The sequence below is a fragment of the Etheostoma cragini genome, chromosome 2 (genome assembly GCF_013103735.1).
Source record: "Etheostoma cragini isolate CJK2018 chromosome 2, CSU_Ecrag_1.0, whole genome shotgun sequence".
Classification (NCBI taxonomy): Eukaryota; Metazoa; Chordata; class Actinopteri; order Perciformes; family Percidae; genus Etheostoma; species Etheostoma cragini.
This window is the reverse complement of record NC_048408.1, coordinates 6761808-6780686: the sequence shown is the minus strand read 5'-3', so window position 1 is coordinate 6780686 and position 18879 is coordinate 6761808. Positions and strand designations below refer to the sequence as shown.

Here is an 18879-nt window from a genome sequence, read left to right as displayed (position 1 = left end):
TGGTAATTATTGAAATTTTAAATAACCCTCTGAGTCAAAAAGGTTCCCTTCCCCTGATTTATAAGAATAAATCCAGAGCTTATTATACTCACATTTTGTTGAATTCAGTCTTAAAATATATTTTATGGCTCTTACTGAAATAAATTTCCAAATAATTTGCTTTCATGGCTCTCTGAGTCAAAAAGGTTCCTGACCCCTGGTCTATGGGAAGATAACACCAGGATTAAGTCAAGTTTTCAACAAGGCTAATGCTCTGTTTCATATTGCGCAATTCTCTACTTACACATGCTGTTTTGAGTAGCCTACATAGTGCGTTCACACAATTTGAGACAATATTGCCCTGTCATAAGTAATGCACTACGCAAGGAGTATATCGTGTACACAGTGTACTACATGTAAATGTACCCGTTTCCAAATTGAGATACACTCAATCAAAGAGACACTTAAGAGTCTTCAGTTAAGCTAGCGGCTCTGTGAAACTGTACTAGCTCAATGCTAACATTCCAATGGTGATAATGCTAGCATGTGGATGTTTATCATAATGTTCACCATGTTTACAATCTTATGTTAGTGTGCTAATGTGCTACCATTTGCAAATTAGCACCTAAACAAAGTATTGAACAAAAAGGATCTTTGACTTCATGATGGCCGGAGACAGGGGTTTAACGCACAATTCGGGGTCCTGTAGAAAGGCATTTTCTATGGGCCACTTCCCACATCAACAGCTATTCATTCTAGCATCTAACCTCCCTCCCCCAGTCCGACACCCTTGAGCGGAGAAAGGTCAGGGTCAGGTGATTAGCATTCTTCTCTGGGGACTATGAACTTTTGCTTAACATTTTATTACAATCTATTCAGTAGTTGTTGAGAGGACCAAAGTGATGGACCGACCGACGAACAGACAGAGCGACATATTACGATCTCTAGAGCCTGAACCTATAGACAGGATAACTGTTTTTCCATTTCTAATCTTTATGCTAAGCTCAGATAACCATCTGTTGGCTATAGCTTCATAGTTAACTCACAAATATGAGTATGGTATCAATCCTTTCCTCTAACACCCAACAAGCAAGCAAAAAAGCCTATTTTCCGAAATGTCACACCATTCTCAACTCTATGATTCTGTTAAATATCAGCAATAAATAACGTTTTAGCTAAGAAAATCTGTATTAGATGCTAATCTTGGGACCAATAAAGGATGCATACATAATAAGCATCAACAAAAAGTACATTGTGACTCATGAAAGTTAACCAGACAATGTAGGCTATGGAAGGAATGACATGCAACGCACAACAGCCAAGTAAGCCAGGTGTTATGTCCACGTACAGTGTACACCTAATACACAACCACTAAACTAAAACTATACAAATACCGTTAATAATCCAATTATACGTACACAAACCTATCTGAATGAGTGATCTATTTGATTCCCATACCAAAATAAGTAGGATCAGCTGATGTATTCCTGTTTCTCTCTTTAAGGATGCGTATCTGCCATAAAAAACAGAAGGAGGAAGTTTTTTTAAGGCCTCCTCAAGCCACCAGAGACAGACAAGAATCATGATGCTATGTTCTATCAGTTCCTCCATAGAGGTTGTTTGTCTTCTGGAGAGATAGAGTGGATAAAGACATGACATCTCGGCTGACATCTCATTAATTCATAAGCTGTGCCTAGTGGCAGAGGCAAGATAGAAATAATGCTTCAGTTCAGAACTGCACCAACTTTTATTGTTAACATCGGGGTGACAAAACAGCACTGTGTAATGAGTTGGAGGTGCCGTGCTCAACAAATCAAACAGAGAAGAATGCCGGCTAAAGGGGCCCGTTCCTTTAAAGATCAGTAAAATGGTGAACCCTTTGGATTATTGACAGCCTAGTTAATCATGTCACTGGAGCTGTTCCATTGAGCTCCAAGACTTGAAATGGTCTAATAGATTTGACACGCAGCAGATGCCTGAAAGTGGAGTGCCAACATCAAGCTTTCTCCTCAGAGGAGAGTGAGAAAGAAAGAGTCTTGTCTATCCTTTCTGTGCTCTCCTCTCCTCTCTCCTCCCATGGCGAGAGCTCCCTCAGACAGCAGGGAATGGAACTTGTGGCATTTACTGATCAGCAGAAGCTTCCAGGAATGATGCAGGGAGGATAATGAGGCTTCATGGGCATCCTGGGATCAAGGTGAATGTAGGCCACGACAGGAGGCTGCTCCACAGCTTAGGACTCACTGCCAAACTCTCCATTAAACAAAGATCTGTCTAGACCCATACAGAGAGGACCCACTTATTTTCTCAGCCAGCTACTTTGAAAAAACAAAGGTGTTTCTGTTCCTATCTATATATAGCCTGAATATCACACACATGTCTCAGTGGGCTTTGTGAGCAGCAGTTCAGTAACCAGCCAAGAAAGACTAAGAAAAACTGTCTTTTAAGATATCCTTTGCACATGTGTGACACTGTAAGAAGTCTTGGGGAGAGCAAGTTAAAGGGAGAAGTGAGGAGCTAAAGGTGGGAATTGGCATGTGCAAAAAACAGAAGGAAACCTGTAAGAATTAGCAAATACGCAAAGTAAACCAGTAGGATTATACAGTATACAGTATGCAAAACTGACATGGTTAGCCCAATATGAGGAAATACCCTGCCTTTGTGCAATGAAGTTTCCAATCTACTTAAACTAGTTCTGTTTTCAGTACATGTACAAACCAATAATTTTCAATGTGAACTTACTGTACTAAATATTATTGTCACATGCTGAATTCTGTAGCTTTGAGCAGTGCAGCTCCCCTCACTGGTGACTGAAGGGACCAGATCCGTTTTTGTTTTAGTCGTGCGAGAGAAAACTCAGATAGGACAGATATTCTAGCTATCTGTCTGGATTAATCCTGCAGAGATCTGAGGAGCAGGTAACCACAGTCCTTGGAAACCCACCGGAGGTTTGACTGACAACACAAATGAAGCGGAAGGTAATGGACATGGGCCAAAAAGACATGCATCAAGCTGAATTTCCTGTGTCACCAAAGCAATCCTGGAAGTGGAACATCAAGAAAACATAGTAGACTACTTGTAAAGTAAGCCAGGCTGGCTTATACTATAACACTAGTTTTGTACTAAAGTGAAGGTTGCAGCCTTCTAAAGTTGAAGCAGTAACTCTACTGAACGTACCACTGAACTGAGGACTTCAGAATTTGTTCCGAATTTGCAAGATGATTTGTAATTTACACTTGTAGAGAACTGCTCCAGGGCCCCTGACCTAGTGGAGGAAAATGAGTCTACATTAAATCATCTGAGAAGTGTTTGATGGTTATTTATGTGTGCTTTAGAACATAATCACTATGAAACAATAATAAAAGTACACTTTATTAATCTCTCCCTCCTGTACTTCATTCAAGTAGCTACAAAACATTAGTTCTGCTGGTTTACAGACAGACTGGTGTGATGTTAACTGTTCACTGAATATGACGTGTAAAGCACCGCCCGTTTCTAGCACTCCAGGTAATTGTTTTGCTCCCGGGTTGACCGAGAATTACACACTTCTTTGAGAAATTAGCATCTACACTAGTGTGAGCCAGAGGTGGGTAGTAACGAGTTACATTTACTCCATTACATTTACTGTGAAAAAATTATACTTCTAGAAGTAGGCACTAGCTCAGTCCGTGGGGAGTTTGGATGGGAACCGGAGGGTCACTGGTTGAATTCCCCTCTCGGACCAAAGTACGTGGACTGTTGGCTGGAGAGATGTCAATAAGACACCAAACCCCTCAGCCGCTGGTCCAGCTGGCTGCCCACTCACCCTGACATCTCTCCATTAGTGCATGTATAAGACTTGAGCATGTGTGTGTATTTCAGGCCTGTGTGTAGTAACAACAGACTGTAAATTGTAATTTCCCCATAGGGGAACAATAAAGAGTATACATTTTAAAAGGATCTAACACTTGTGCTTCACCAATCAAACATAGTTGTGCATTCTTGTCACATACTCAATCTCAGCGGCGGGAGAGGTTAGCAAAAAAAAAAAGCCAGAATCAACCGTCTGCAATAAGGAACACCCCCTGCCTCATATGGAAAGCATGTATACCTTAGTAAAGGTGTGAAACAGCTGCGACATTACATCTGTTTTTACTTTTTAACAGAAGCAATCAATCAGACGTTACTTAACAGGTACTCAGTACTGGAGTAGTTTTTTCACCAAGCACTTTTTCACTCTTTTTTACTCATCTCTGGTGTGAGCTTTTTGTTTTCCCAAACCAACGCTGGACAATCCTGACAATTCAGTTCTTTCTTTGAGATGCGGACGCCTTTTGAAGTTTGTGTTTGATGTGAAACCCTGCAGGGTTATAACCCAACATTCCACACACAGATGCTCTGTTTCTGATGAGTTTCTCCCAGGTGATTCCAGCTTCACTGGACCTCTCTGTAGTCAGTGTGTTTTACACAAATGGGTGCTTGTTCCCCACTTAATTAAGTCATTTGGAAATTTGTTCTAACTAGGTTTAGGTGTTCAAGGGTCATAAAACAAGCATGCACAGACAGTCGTTCAAGCAAAACAGAAAAATAACCAGGACTGCAGCACACAAGACTGCTGAGATAACAGCTCCGAATCCACCCACGCCACTTCCGATCCGCTTTGATTTATTAATGCGCCTAGCCTTAACCTACTGCCACTTACCCCTCACTGGATCCTCAATGAAATATGGATGGCAGACGCACGGCAGCAGGATGGAAAAGAGGAAGCTGGAGGTAGACTGAGGGAGGTGAAAGAGAGGAGTCATCATCGCCAGGAGGCCTGATCCCATTTAAAAGGTCGCTTCGGGTGAACGCCCCCGTGGAAACCAGAATCTGTGAGGCAGGCAAATGTGACGGATTCATCAGAAAAAGACAAGACGCAGGAGGATTTGTACTAGGAACTTTTTTGAAAATCTAAATAAATGAATGCTTCACTTTCAATTCAAAAGACCAAAACATTTATAAAAGGAAAATAAATATTTTAACAATGAAGGCAACATTATTGCTTAATTGCCTCCATGATGATAATATTTGTGCTTACGAATAAATACATGATATCATCAAAACAACACGTTATCCAGTAGTACCTAAGTTACACTTCAGGGACAATTTGGCAGAGTATGTTAATTTTTTCAGACTTTCATTGTCTTGTGCTCATTCACATCTGTCTGGCTGCAGTATAGGTCATAAGCCCCGCCCCCTCCATGTTAGAGGAGGGGACATGGGCCAAACTAAAAAAATCAAAGTACATGTCAAATGTTTTCCCAAGGATGTTTTCTCTCTTTAGGTAGTTCTTGTCACACTGATGTTTGTTTGAGTTTTTATTTTTCTGAAAAGTTTGACTTTTATTTGTTATTTAACCCTTGTATTGTCTTTCCGTCGACCATACTTTCACAATTTCTACACTTTTCTGGCGCCTTTTTGAGTCTTTTTTGACGGTTTTGACTCCTTTGATTCCTTTTTCTGACAATTTAGGCAATTTTTGGACGCTTATTTGAATGGTCGTAACCTTTCGGAGGCTTTCTTTAACACTTTTGACGCACTTTCCTACGTACTTATCTGTTGTCCTCCTTTGGTGTAACTGTTTGTAAAAGCATAAAGTATAAATGATTACCCAACTCTGTTACATCTTGGCTTCAAGCCAACTTCCTTCAGTTATTTTTGGGAAAATTGAACAACAGGAGGGTTGATGCTATAAACGAGGTTTCACGTTTGACAGCTGTGATTGACTCGTGATTGGTCGGGCGAGTGTATTGGTGGGACTTAGATACCGCGGCTTCACCGTCCAATCACTACTTGGCTTGACTTTGGCTCCAAAATTACAAGATGGCGCCGCCTGTATGTGGGATATATTGGTTTCACTTTTGACTGTACTTTTGTTGACTCAACCATTTCTTTTAAAAAAACAAATGGCTTAATCAATGGTTAATACATCATTTGATATATTTTATACAGTATAACTTGGGCTCGCCAGGACAGGTGGGAAAAATCGGTCACAAGCCATCAAGTGTGCAGTTATAAATGTTAGTCATTACCAAACGCACATGGGTGTCTCTCTTTGTGCACTAACACTGCGGTTTAGCAAGTCATTAATAACAGGTCACAAGTGTCTAATTTTCTAATTAGCAACCAAGTCTGCAGTTTTACCAAGTAATTAATAAAGGCCTTTCAACAATAATCCCTCAATGTTGCAGTTATAATGTTAATACATTCCTATGAAATAATAAATGAATACATTTTATGTAATGTAAGTGGCCGGGGGGTGCACTGGAGGGTTCCTGATGAATTGATGAGCTTACTAAACAACACGGTGTCATGCTGGGGGAGGATAAAACACCAGCAATTCATTATTTTGAAAATAAATCTGTGTTTGTTGGAGACAGTCAGTGGGTGGTTTGGTCACTTATAATATATTTCTCACTCATTTTCTAGGATCAGACCGTCAGGGGGGCTCAGACCCTAATGACAACTTGACACGGACACAGTACCTTGCAAAAGTGTTAACCCCTCTGCTAAGTCAACAATTTGACACTATGATGGAACTAAACCTGACACTTTATAAGTCACAGTAATAATGACCAATTTGACACAATGTTCAAACATTCATCAATTTTAGTTGCTTACGTTTCAATTTGGGTTTGAATCTGAGCCATTAATTACCAACTTCTTCTTCTTCTTCTTCTCTGGTGACTACCAACGTTAAACTTCATAAACCGTCTCCTGCTCTCCCTCTGACAGATTGGATAGACACTCAGCCAAAGGCACAACCACCTCCGATGGGCCTGTTTCTGTTAACCCTTTCTTTGACTGGGTTACAGATCCGCAGCATCGGCGACAGACACACAGGATATTAAACCCTTTCAACTCCGTTCAACCTGTAATTGTTTCTAAATTGTGTCTAAAATCGACCATGGTTTTATGCCTTGGATAGTAAGATAAAAATAGATTTTGAGTTTATATGAAACATATGATCAAGCCATTTATCTTAACAAAAGTCTGGTGGGGAGAAGAGAAAAAAGATCAGATTTTTGTTTGTTTTTCTCCATGTGATTTGTATATACGAGATCGAAAGATGTGTTGAATAGTGGTGTCTTGTAATCCATTATGGGATGGGCCTAATGTTTGGCATAACACAAGATAAAAATAAAACTGACTAATTAAAAATTATACATAAGCCATTTTTCCAGGACCTTTTAATGGCCTATGAGTGATCTATGAAGAATTAGTAAGTAGTTGATTTACCTATAATAAAGCACTTAGTTTTAACCTCTAACCCATTTATTAAGGGCGGTGGAACAGGGACTCCCATTATGGAAATGCCAGAGGTGTGTGCCATTTAAAGAGTCACCCTGCTGCTGATTCCTCCAAACGTTCCTCTCCACTGTGATCTGTCCTTTCACACTTTATACAGCCGTCTCTCTCTCTTGTTTTCTCACTCCGTCTTCTCTCTCATATTCTTTCTCTCCTCCTTCATCATCTTTATTTCTCTCACTGTGAGACCAACTCAGCAGGCGAATGCTTTTTTTTTAAAATTTGCCCCCCTGCATGCTCAGCCTCCCACATTCCCCACAAATTCTCTTGACTCTTTCTGCTCCCTCCCAATCCTCTCTCTCTCTCTCTCTCTCTCTCTCTGGGGAGCCAGTTACAGTCTATATCTCACAGAAACGGGCCATCTACCAGAGAAGGCCAGTGATTTCCATAACAGGCAGGCGGGGGGGGCAAGGGCTCACGTTGGTCTGCTGCATGGAGCAAACCTCCAAGAGTAAAAAAAGGGGTGTGGACAAAAAGATCACGCAGGGGATAAAAAAGTAAAAAGCTTAGGTGAAAAAAAGAAAGAAAATGAGAACATTTGGGCCAGAAATAGGTCCTGGACCTGTCTTTTACAGTCCTGTCCTGTCCCCAAAAAGGCTGGTGGAGTGTAGGATGAACTGCAAATGGGATGATCAGTTCGGAGGACTCGTCCTGTGATCAGGATCCTGTGGAGGGACAGCGATACACTGTTACAGAGGAAGAGGGTGGAAGAGAGATATTTTAATAAATTAGATGGAACATGACTGTGAATAGGAAAAGGAGGCTGAAAAGGGATGAAGGGAAATGGAGGCAGACGCAGCAGGACGCGGCAGACGACGGTCAGACAGTGTAGATGCTGCCACTGGGTCCACAAACATATTCCATCTGTAAAGCTGCCTTTCTTAGGAAACACCAGTACCCCTCTCCTCTTCACTCTACTTCTGTCCCTCATCCCCCCCCCCCCCTCCCTCTCTTCCCTCCATCGCAGCCTCTCCTCCATCCCTCTCAGTCTCTCTCTCTCTGTGTGCCAGAGCACCGCAATAGCATTATGAATAATTGAACGAGCTTGGGATTGAGAATTTCTGTTGCGGTTGTGTCTGTTGGTGCGTCGGGCATTGAGGACAAAAACAAAATAAAAAAAACACACAAACACACTCCCTGACCTTCCTGTTTGCTTCAGGATGAATGTGACAATACACCTGAAGACACAAACACTATTTCGTGCACACGGCTAGAGCTTGCGCTCAGAGGAAGTAGCCTGTGTTGCCGTCTCACTGTGGGGATTTAAGAGAATTTTCACCCAGCCTTTCTCAGCCTACTGTATGACATTGAGCTAATTTTCAGAGTAAAAGTCAAAGAGGAAGGGAGGCAATGTTTGATATCAATATTCCTGAGCAGATTTTCACTGGAGGAGAATCCATGTAGCGTAGGACGACTCGGTTTTTCCAGTGAAAGACAAAAGTTAGAAATGCACTGCAGAACATATGTATGTGAGAAGAAAGAAATAGGAGTGCTGCAGTGTGTGTGTGTGTGTGTGTGTGTGTGTGTGTGTGTGTGTGTATGAGGGTGTAACAGAGCAGTGCAGTGGATTTGAATTTATACAGTCTGCAGTCTGTGTGTATGTGTGTGTGTGTGTTTGTTTGTTTGTTTGGGTGGATGGTTGAGTACCTGCTTAAGTGCCTGTGAGATGTGGAACAGAAGGGAACTGTTTCTGTGCATGTTTAAAAGAGCAAGAGGGTGTATCCACAGGGTGTTGTCAGGCCGGCCACAGCTACGGCATATGTGTGTGTGTGTGTGTGTGAGTGTGTGTGCCCCAGTTCCAGCTTAATTGGCCCAAATCTGCCATTCTGTGAGGCCTGGCTCCTCACCCCTCCATGTGGCCTCCTGGGAGAGAAGCAACGAATGTGACATATTAAACTAGAACTCTCTCAAACACACAGTCACACACACCTGCCCACTCACCCTGCCTCCATCTGGGAACAAAGCCAACAGGACGTGCAAAGTAATTAGGGCAACTGTGAGTTGCATAATCCATATTAACAGCATATTCTAAACAAAAACACACACACACACACACCCTCCTTAATAATTTAACATTTTACCCGGGTACTTTAGAAACTTGCTGTTTGGCTATTTGAATTTTACCAGATGAAGTTGTGACTATTCAGGATTTATGGGGATTTCGTCACATTTTTTCATCTTCACACCTGTCAATAACACTTCCAAAAACTTCAAAATTACTACCTGTAAAACAAACATACACACACACACACACACACACACACACACACACAGAAGAAGTATTGCCCACAAGTCTTAAAGCTATTGTGCGCCATTGCCAAATGAGTTGATACAAAGCTAATTATGCTTTACAAAACTCTCTCCATATTTCATAGTACGACTATGTTTACAGAAGGGTGTGAACTCTCGCACGCAGCTGCTCCAGTGATGCGTTTAACGTCACCGCTAAGAAAGGAAACAGCAGTGTTAAGCTTTGGAGACAAAGAAGACTGCTGCAACAGGTAAAGACATGACTGAAAACCACAAGAAGCATCCACAAAATGTTGCAGTCAGTGATTGTACTGCTAAGAAACAAATTACACATTTTCAATTTTCAAGACTACAATCCAGGAAAGAAAGTGACTGATGGCAAAGACAAACATGGATAACCATTGCTGTGGCTTTTCCAAGTTGGAGAAAAAGAAACTTGACTTTCCTCTACAGACTTTTCTCCACAGTGCTAGTCCACACAGCATTCTGGGATGGGTGAAAAACGTGCTCTGGTTTATTGGCATTTCTTTAAACCAATCACAATCGTCTTGGGCGTCTTGTGACTTTGTGACAGTACCTCTGCAAAGTAGCCTCGGGAAGGAACTTGTTGTGGTGGAACATGTGTAAATTCAAAAGTAGTTTTAGTCATGCAACAGAAAACTCTGATTGGACAGATAGTCTAGTTAGCTGTCTGGATTTACCCTGCACAGATATGAGGAGCAGTTAACCATAGTCCTCATGAATCTACTAGAGATTAGAATGACAACAAAATGAATAACGTAACGAACATCCGGTCTAAAAAGAGTTACAGTAGGCAGAATTTCCTGGCGGGACAAGAGCAATGCTAGAAACGGAAAGTTGTGGATGTAGACTAGGTTACACTGGACTTTTACACTTTATACTTCATTGTCCCCAAAGGGAAATTCTTAGTCACAATGCTATATACAGCACGCTTACAGAAAAACAGAAGTAGAAACATAACAGAATGACATACAGGAAAATAACACAGACAGACTGATAACACATCAGTGTCACTTTTTCTGTGTTATTTGTCTGTCTGTGTTATCTTCCTGCATGTCATTCTGGCAGCAATGTTGGTTACACGTATAAGTTTGACCCGGTTTGTGACAGAAAGTTTAATTGCATGCCACACTGTCCTAATGTCCACAGTGGGACCTAGGACAACGTCTTGGATTAAATCCTGAAGATGTGAGCAGGTTCAAGTCAAGTCAAGTCAAGTCAGTCAAGTTCATTTCATCTATAAAAATGGAAATTACAATGCTCATACCCGCCGTAATACCCATTAAAACTAGAGCATAAATACAATACAATAAATACACTCTACAGTACAATAAAAATGAACATTTAAAGTCCTTGTTGTGCTGTCTGATAGTCTGAGGTATAAAAGAGAGAGAGAGCATATCGCTAAGTTTGTGTCACGGGAGGTCTTAGCCGACCAATAGGCTCTTTGACCCTGCCAGTCAGGTTACCATGAAGACGGTGACCCGGGTCCCTCATTATTTTTGTTGTCATTTTTCATTTTTACCAGAAAGAGCGTCATATTCCTGATCCAACGTATTTAACTCTCTCACCATTTTCCCAGCCCTTTAAGTTGCTATCAATCCTGGCCTTCTCAACTGCCCCAGCATGTCTTAGTTAGACCCTCTCAGCCATATTTTTTAAACTCTGTGCACCCAACTTGTTCTGTTATGTTTGTTGCTAGTGACATCATTAATTATCTCAGACTTGTTTTGTTTTCTAAACGTGACATGAGGTGCTGCATTAAACGGTACAGCACCAAGACTGCAGATGTTACACTGAATCAGACATCTGTTGTTTTAAAATGGTAATATGGTAATGCAAAGCCAACACTTATGGAAATGGAAGGCAAATCTATGCCGCTAAATGAGCTTTGCTAATATTCTGGCTGCGTACTAGCAAGCTTAATCAAGATCACAGAGCCAAGAGAGCTAGCTAGCCCACCAGTGTGCTCATAATGCTAATGAAGGCCCTCATGGTGATAACAAGCACATTGCTGATGACTCATTAGTAGTGGGGATTGTTTGGTTCACATAATTCAGCTCTGCATAAAGCCTAACTGGGGAGGATATTGTTTGCAGTGTTGTTGTGCATTACATAAAAGAACATATAAATAAGGTGAAATTACATAAGCAAGAGAGCGAGAGAGAGGCAGGAAGTTTTTGTTGGATCAGCGACTGGAGACTGAGAGCTGGCCGATGATGGAGGGAAACAGACAGAAAGAAGGGAATCAAAGCGATGATTCAGCAACTGAGTGAAAGCCGAACTGAAGGCATGTGGCTGCGGAGCTCACGATGACAAGGCAGAGAGAAAGAGAGCAGACTTCAAATGCAAGCAAGAGGAACGGACCAGGGTTCTCCTCGGAGACAGGAGCTTCACGCTGGATGGACGGAACACGAGAGGAAATAGAAACAGAAAGGCAGAGATGTGGAAGAAAAGAGCAATTTAAAAGAGAGGAGAATATAGGATGACAAAATCCGTACTGATGTGTTTCTAATATTGTGTGTTCACTGGGAATAGGTTTCAAGACCCGGCTCTAAATTTCTCAAAACCCCAAAATCAATAAGGTCCGAGCTTATCAATACTGCTAGTGGATCATATTTACGTAATCAACATTGCGTAAGGCCCCAACGCTAGTGTTTACCTGTGCATGCTATTAAACTACAACATTTGTCAAGTTGATTTAAGCGACAGAGGTACCACAACATCCAGTCAGTCTCGTGAAGGAGACGGAAAAAGGCTTTTACAGTGAGGTCTTGCAGTCCATTAGTGCTTTACATAGCTGTAACTAGAGTTTGTTGTTTTAAAGAAGCTGGAGTATTTCATAGCAAGCACTCAGTGCCCCACTGTAACAACCAACAAGGAATTGATCTGAACAAGTACTGCCTCTTTAGCCAAAGCCTGATACAGATTATTGCTCAGTGCCATACAGCTCCATCGTTCCATAGCTCCATTAAAAACACATCTGTGAGCCACATCGTTGCCCTGGGTGACTTGTTCCTTAATTTTGACAATCATGGGCACAGTAGTTTGAGTCAACCCCCCCCCCACACACACACATTATTCAGTAGTGCACCAAATTTCCACATCTGAAAATAATCCCCCAAAAGCACTATTAACTCCTGTTTGAGTAACCTTAAATGCTAAAATCTACAGTGCCCAGCTGTTTTATGAAACTATTTTGCTTTTTCAAATATAAATTATACACATATGCTCAAACAATAACATACTGTGAATCATCAGTACAGAGAGGTCTTAAGGTCTAATATGAATATTCTACTGCAACGGTCTGCTTCTAATGCACAGCAATGTACTACAACAGAAAGGAATGATTCCTGGAAGTATAACACAAATTATTGAAGAATGTCTTGAACCTCGGCATGGAGTTCAGATTAACATCAAAGTGGTTTATATCAAGGATTTCCCACATCCGGGACTCCTCTTGTTACCTTCCGTTTTCTTTGTGTTGTCATTTTAAACTCTGGTAGATTAATGAGGACTATGGTTACCTGCTCCTCAGATCTCTGCAGGGTAAATCCAGACAACTAGCTAGACTATCTATCCAATCGGAGTTTTCTGTTGACGACTAAAGCAAGCATTCAATGTACACATTCCATCAAAATATGTTCCTTCCCTGGTTTTTTTTTTGCAGAGGAGCCGTCATTGTGTCTGGAGTTTAGCGCCGCCCAAGATAATTGTAACGGGATTAAATAAATGTTTTTCTCCAATCCCTGAATGCTGTGTGGACTAGCCAGACCCTCCTCCGCAGCGCTGGGGAGGAAGGTCTGCCTAGAAAGGAAGAAAGACAACTTGAGCCCTATGCATAGTGCAACGATCCCTTGCCTCCCTCTTACCACACACAGGTAGCTCAGGGATTCATTAGAAATCGTTCTTCTGGTCTTCTCTCATCTATCCTAAGGGACTACTGACAAGCTCTCCTGCTCCCTGGTCTTCTTACCTGGGCCTACAACTGACCTCCACATTGATGAACAACCTTACAGTATGGAAGTTTTTTGCCAGGGCAGAAACTTCTTGTGATCACCGAGAATGAAAAAGAGTTTTAAAAAGGAATCTAAATATTGTGGCCCGGGTAGCTCAGTTGGTAGAGCTGGCACACACACATATAGAGGTTTACTCCTCGATGCAGCGGCTACGGGTTCAACTCCAACCTTGGCCATATTTGTGTTTTGGTGCTAGGGAGCTCCTTTCGGTTTGTTTTCCATGTACAGAGCCAGGGCTGTGAAGGAACACCAGAAAAAAATAGATATTGACCAAAAAAGTGGATTGGATTAACATTTCTAACTTCACCTTTAAGAGCAGCATGGGAACTTTAATGAGGTGAAGGAGAACACCAATACACAGGCAAGTAGAGGACCGTCAGGTAGATGTAGATGAAACCCTTCACCAAAATAATAATTCCCTACAAGGGCTCCTGTATCCTGTACGCTGCAACCACAAACCAACAGCCAGGAACAGATCTATTCACATGCATATGAGCACACCGAGTCCCTTATGCATCAAAGAGTGTTACCTTCAGTCAGCAAGGCACATCAGAGAGGGAGTGCATTCTTTCTGTTCATCTTCTATGTAGCTTTATATGACGTGATTTGTGTCTTGGCGGCTTTAATCTCCATCCAGCTGAAAAGCGCCACGGGGATCAGGTATACTGTAGTTTTCCAGGAGGGAGACACAGACGGACATACAGTTAATATTTCATATCTGTAGAGACTTTCAGCTCAGGAAGACTCTGGGACCACATGAAACCCTTGTTTGATGGTTAAACCAAGTAGTGAGAAATCAGCTAGAGAAAAAACCCAGGGATAAAAGGGACTGAAAGCACTTTGTGTCTTCTTTCTCTTGGAAGTCATTCATCTGAGAGAATTGGAGATCATTTTTGGACCACAGAAAAAGAAACGTGTAAATCTGTACCGATTCCCTGTGATTCTGTGCAGTCAAATGTCTGTGACAATGTGTCTGCTCACATACTCGTCAACATTTCCAGGATGCGTTTGTGTTTTCTACAAAACTTACCAAACCAGGTAACAAACAGCTGATCCTACTATCTGCTGTACAGGACAAAAGGTCAGGATGTTAGCATTGTGCTAAACAAAGCTAGAGACTTGATGCACACAGACTTTAAATTTCAGCTAAAAAATTAGGACTATGCCCGAGACTTGACAGCAAAAACTACTTGTGTTTTATCTGGTTAAATCCCAGAACAGGGTCAGTTTTAACTGCCCAGTCGCACAGCATGAGTAATAAAATACTTTGGGGTGCCTGGATAGCTCACCTGGTGGAGCGTGCGCCACATGTACAAAGGCTCAATCCTCAATCCAGCAGCCCCGGATTGACCTCCAACCTGCAATCCTTTGCTGCATGTCATTCCCCTCATCCACCTTTCACATCTTCAGTTGTCCTACATAATGAAGGCCTACAAAAGCCCCAAAATAATGTTAAACCCTTTTTTTCCTACTCTACTGAAAAGGCTTGGTCTTAGCTATAAAAAAAGCAATAAAACACGGCTTTGAAGAGGAAATGTTCAAAAGCTGAATGATGGCCATCAAAAGACCTGCACGTCTGTGGTGCCATTCACTTAGTAAGACTCGATTTTGAGACTTTAGTTGAACTTGGGGTGAATGACTTGAGAAATTATTTGAACCATTTTTAAATGTGGGTCAAATTACTTGAGACTTAACTTAAACTTGCGTTGTGTTATTTCAGATTTAACTCCATTGAACTGAGACGTGATTTAAACTTTTCTTAGAGTACTTGAGCTTCGACTTGAAGTAAGTTGGTTGACTTGAGACTTGACCTTGTTGTGACAATTTCTTTGTTTTTATCTTGAAGCGAGTTTTTTGACTTGAGACTTCACTTGAATTTGTGTTGAGTTATTTGAGAGTTAACTTTAACTAGTCTCGATTTACATTTTGAAGGACTTGAGACCCAACTCAACTGATGCTTCAATTTGAATGACTGAAACTTGACTTGAACTTGCCCCAATTAAAGATTAAAGGTAACTTCATTAATACACTATATACTAATCCGTCTTACATTTTATTGAAGGTTTGATATCTTTGTAAACACTCTTTTAATCTCAAAGAAAAGGTTACAAAAAGGACAAAGAAAATAAATAAAACCCAATAAAAGAGAAAACACTTAACTAGACATTCATTAATCAAAGGTGGTATAGTATCCACCCTTAAATACATAAGCACTGTTAAAGAGAAATCCCAGAGTTATGCAGAAATTGACAAGTAAATTCACAAGGAAAGTCAATTGCAAAATTGATTACAGAATACCTTCTGTAATTCTTTAGGCTCTCATGTGCGTCTCCACACTGTCGTCGGGGCTCTTGGAAGAGTTGAAGAAGTTCCTTATGCTGCTGTAGACGTCTCTCTAAACTCTCTGCATCGATCTCTGGAGCTCGCCAACTGCAATCAAAAGAGAGCTGAACCCTTTGCTCCTCTCTTCACAGACTGCTATGGCCTTCACATCTGCCCCGCTCGCCATCCTTTGTTTGGCGCTGCTGCAGAGAGAAACGTCTCAAAGGCAGCCACACTTTAGGCCATCTTCTCATTTGTCATGGTCAACACTTTGAAGTTCAACTGATTGATTTCACAAGCATTTCTTTTATTCTTGTTCCATGCTTTCACACACTTTTCCCCCCCTCATGGTGAGCAGGAATAATACAGATGTCCCTGCTCCCATGTTAAAGATAATAATGGTCCAGTGCTGCACTGATGTCTACATTTCTTTTTGCTCTATTCTCACACACGCAATTATTTAGTACCCATAAGTCTGTTTGCTTGAGATTTGGAATGATTGCGTTAATAGTTAATTAACGTTAATAGTTAATTTAATGTAGAAAATCACGGACTTAGAATTAATTACAGTTGCACCTATTTTAGTCTGGTTTGGGCATACGCAAGGATCCTATTTGTGGACTTCAGCTCAGCGTTCCACACCATCGTCCCGGACATCCTCAGCAACGAACTCTCCTAGCTCACTGTGCCTGCCTCCACCTGTCAGTGGATCACAGACTTCCTGACTGACAGGAGTCAGCAGGTCAGGCTTGGGAACATCACATCCAGCACACCGACTATTAAGCCTTCTTAAGCCTTCAGGTTTCTGGGAGCCACTTTATCCCAGGACCTGAAGTGGGAGCCCAACACTGACACCACCATCCATAGGCCCAGCAGAGACTGGACTTCCTGCGTCAGCTCAGGAAGCTCAACCTGCCTAAGGAGCTGCTGGTCCACTTCTACACAGCCATCATCCAGTCTGTCCTCTGCACGTCCATCACTGTCTGGTTTGGATCTGCCACAAAAAGGATAGGAGCAGACTACAACTGACAGTTAGGACTGCAGTGAAAATCATCGGTGCCAACCTGTCCTCCATTCATGACTTATACTCCTCCGGAGTCAGGAAACGGGCAGGAAACATCATTGCAGACCATCTTACCCCGGACACAACCTGTTCCAGCTTCTCCCCTCTGGTAGGCGCTACAGAACACTGTAACCAACCACACCAAAGCCAACAGACTCAGGAACAGTTTCTACCCACAAGCCATCTGTCTGATAAACAGCTGACTTCTAACTCCCAGTGCAACAACCCAGCAACATTGTCTCTAATTAGTCTGTTTTCTGGTTCCACTTATTATTTATTCATCATTGTCATTCTCTATTTCAGAGCTGTTCATACTGTAATATAGTTTATAATAACATATTTATTTCAGCACCCTTTCATTATGCTATAATTATAATTTACTCCTGCATAGTTTGAACTCTTCAATGCACTATTTTCTCAACCTGTCTATATTGTTTGTGTATATATTGTTTGTTTTGTATGAGTTAGCACATTGTGAGCAATATGATCCACAGCAGAATTCTAGTATGTGTCCTCATACCTGGCAAATAAAGCTGATACTGATATGTTTATGGCATTCCTCCGTAACTGGGACGTTTCGAGACCGATTGGTGGGATTGCTGTTGACGAAGTACACTGGTAATACAATGAGGTTTAACCATGTATCAGCTCATTTAAATATTCCACATTAGTGCATTGTGGGAACATTAACTTCATTTGTGAAAATGTGATGTTTTCTTTTGAGGGGTGCAAATGTTTCACCAAAACAGGTTCCTTCCCGAGACAATTTAGCAGAGCCACCGTAGCTGCGTTTCGGAGCTTAGCACCGCCCAAGATGATTGTGATTGGTTAAAAGAAGTGCAAACAACCCAGAGCGTTGTGTTCTCCTATCCCAGAATGTACAGTATGTGTGGTGTAATCAGACCTTACTCCACGGCACTGTGCAGATACAGCTGATAATGAGAGGCAACATCTATTTAAAAAATTCTACTGTATGTTGCTCAAAGTCAAACTTTTAATTCTAGTTGTATAAAGTATTAGTTTGAATCGATTTTACAGCAGGTTACAGGGATCAGGGCCACAGTCTTGTTAAATACAATATTGGAAATTACAAGCCACAAAAATCACATTCTTCAACAACAAATGAAAGCCGAGGAACAAGACAGGACAATTATGATGCCGAGAAAAACGTTTAAACACAAAGATAAATGAAGGTCAGAGTTGAGGGTGAGAACAGCAGAGGAAGACACCGTCAGACCAGATAGAATCCTCCAGTGTTAATACTGCTTAATCATTAGCTTTGAATGGTGTGTGAACAGTGCTAAAATGTTCAGTATCATGTGATGGTCGCAGTTAAAAATGTGAGCAAGTAAAGGTAGGAACAGTCTGTTCCTATCCAGGGTCTGATTTCTTTTGGGGGGTGGGTGGGGGGGTGGTGGTGGTGATGGGGGGGTCTACATATCCCTTGTGTGGTATTTTAAACTAAGTGAAGTGCTGTAATGTGAACACAGTGAAATAGAACAGACGCAAGTCCTTTCAGGGGCCGTGGTAGTGGAGTTTAGCCAGAAGAAGTGAACATCATGCTGCGATGAAGTTTAAGCACCAAAAGGACAAGCGTTTCCTAGGTTTAGCCACAAAAAAGAAGTCTGCACTCCGGCTTGAAAGCGCTGTGTTTTATGTTGCCACTACGTTGCTCTATTTTATTGTATTCCATTGGATATAGAAGTTCATAAATAAGTATTTTGCCATGGCTGACCGAGCAGCACTTTTTCCATGGTGGTATTGGAAGGGGGATTTTATTAGTGAATATTTTGTTAAGCTTTCCTCAGCAGACAGACTAACAAAGGGGGTTGTTACGGGAAAGCTCATCTGGACTCTATAGCAGAGTTATGACTTACACTCAGCGGCCACTTTATTAGG

At 41.6% G+C, this 18879-nt stretch overlaps 1 protein-coding gene and 1 long non-coding RNA gene across 2 annotated transcripts in view; one reads left to right on the top strand and one right to left on the bottom strand.

The window, feature by feature from the left end:
- Nucleotides 1–6766, bottom strand: part of LOC117956387 — a 27748-nt gene extending 20982 nt beyond the window's left edge. The window contains exon 1 of the long non-coding RNA XR_004659242.1: nucleotides 6525–6766. This is a non-coding gene — a long non-coding RNA (uncharacterized LOC117956387). The remainder of the gene's footprint in view (nucleotides 1–6524) is intronic.
- LOC117956277 (excitatory amino acid transporter 3-like) overlaps nucleotides 1–18879 on the top strand; it is a 381877-nt gene that overhangs the window by 290313 nt on the left and 72685 nt on the right. The gene's annotated exons all lie outside the window — the stretch shown is intronic.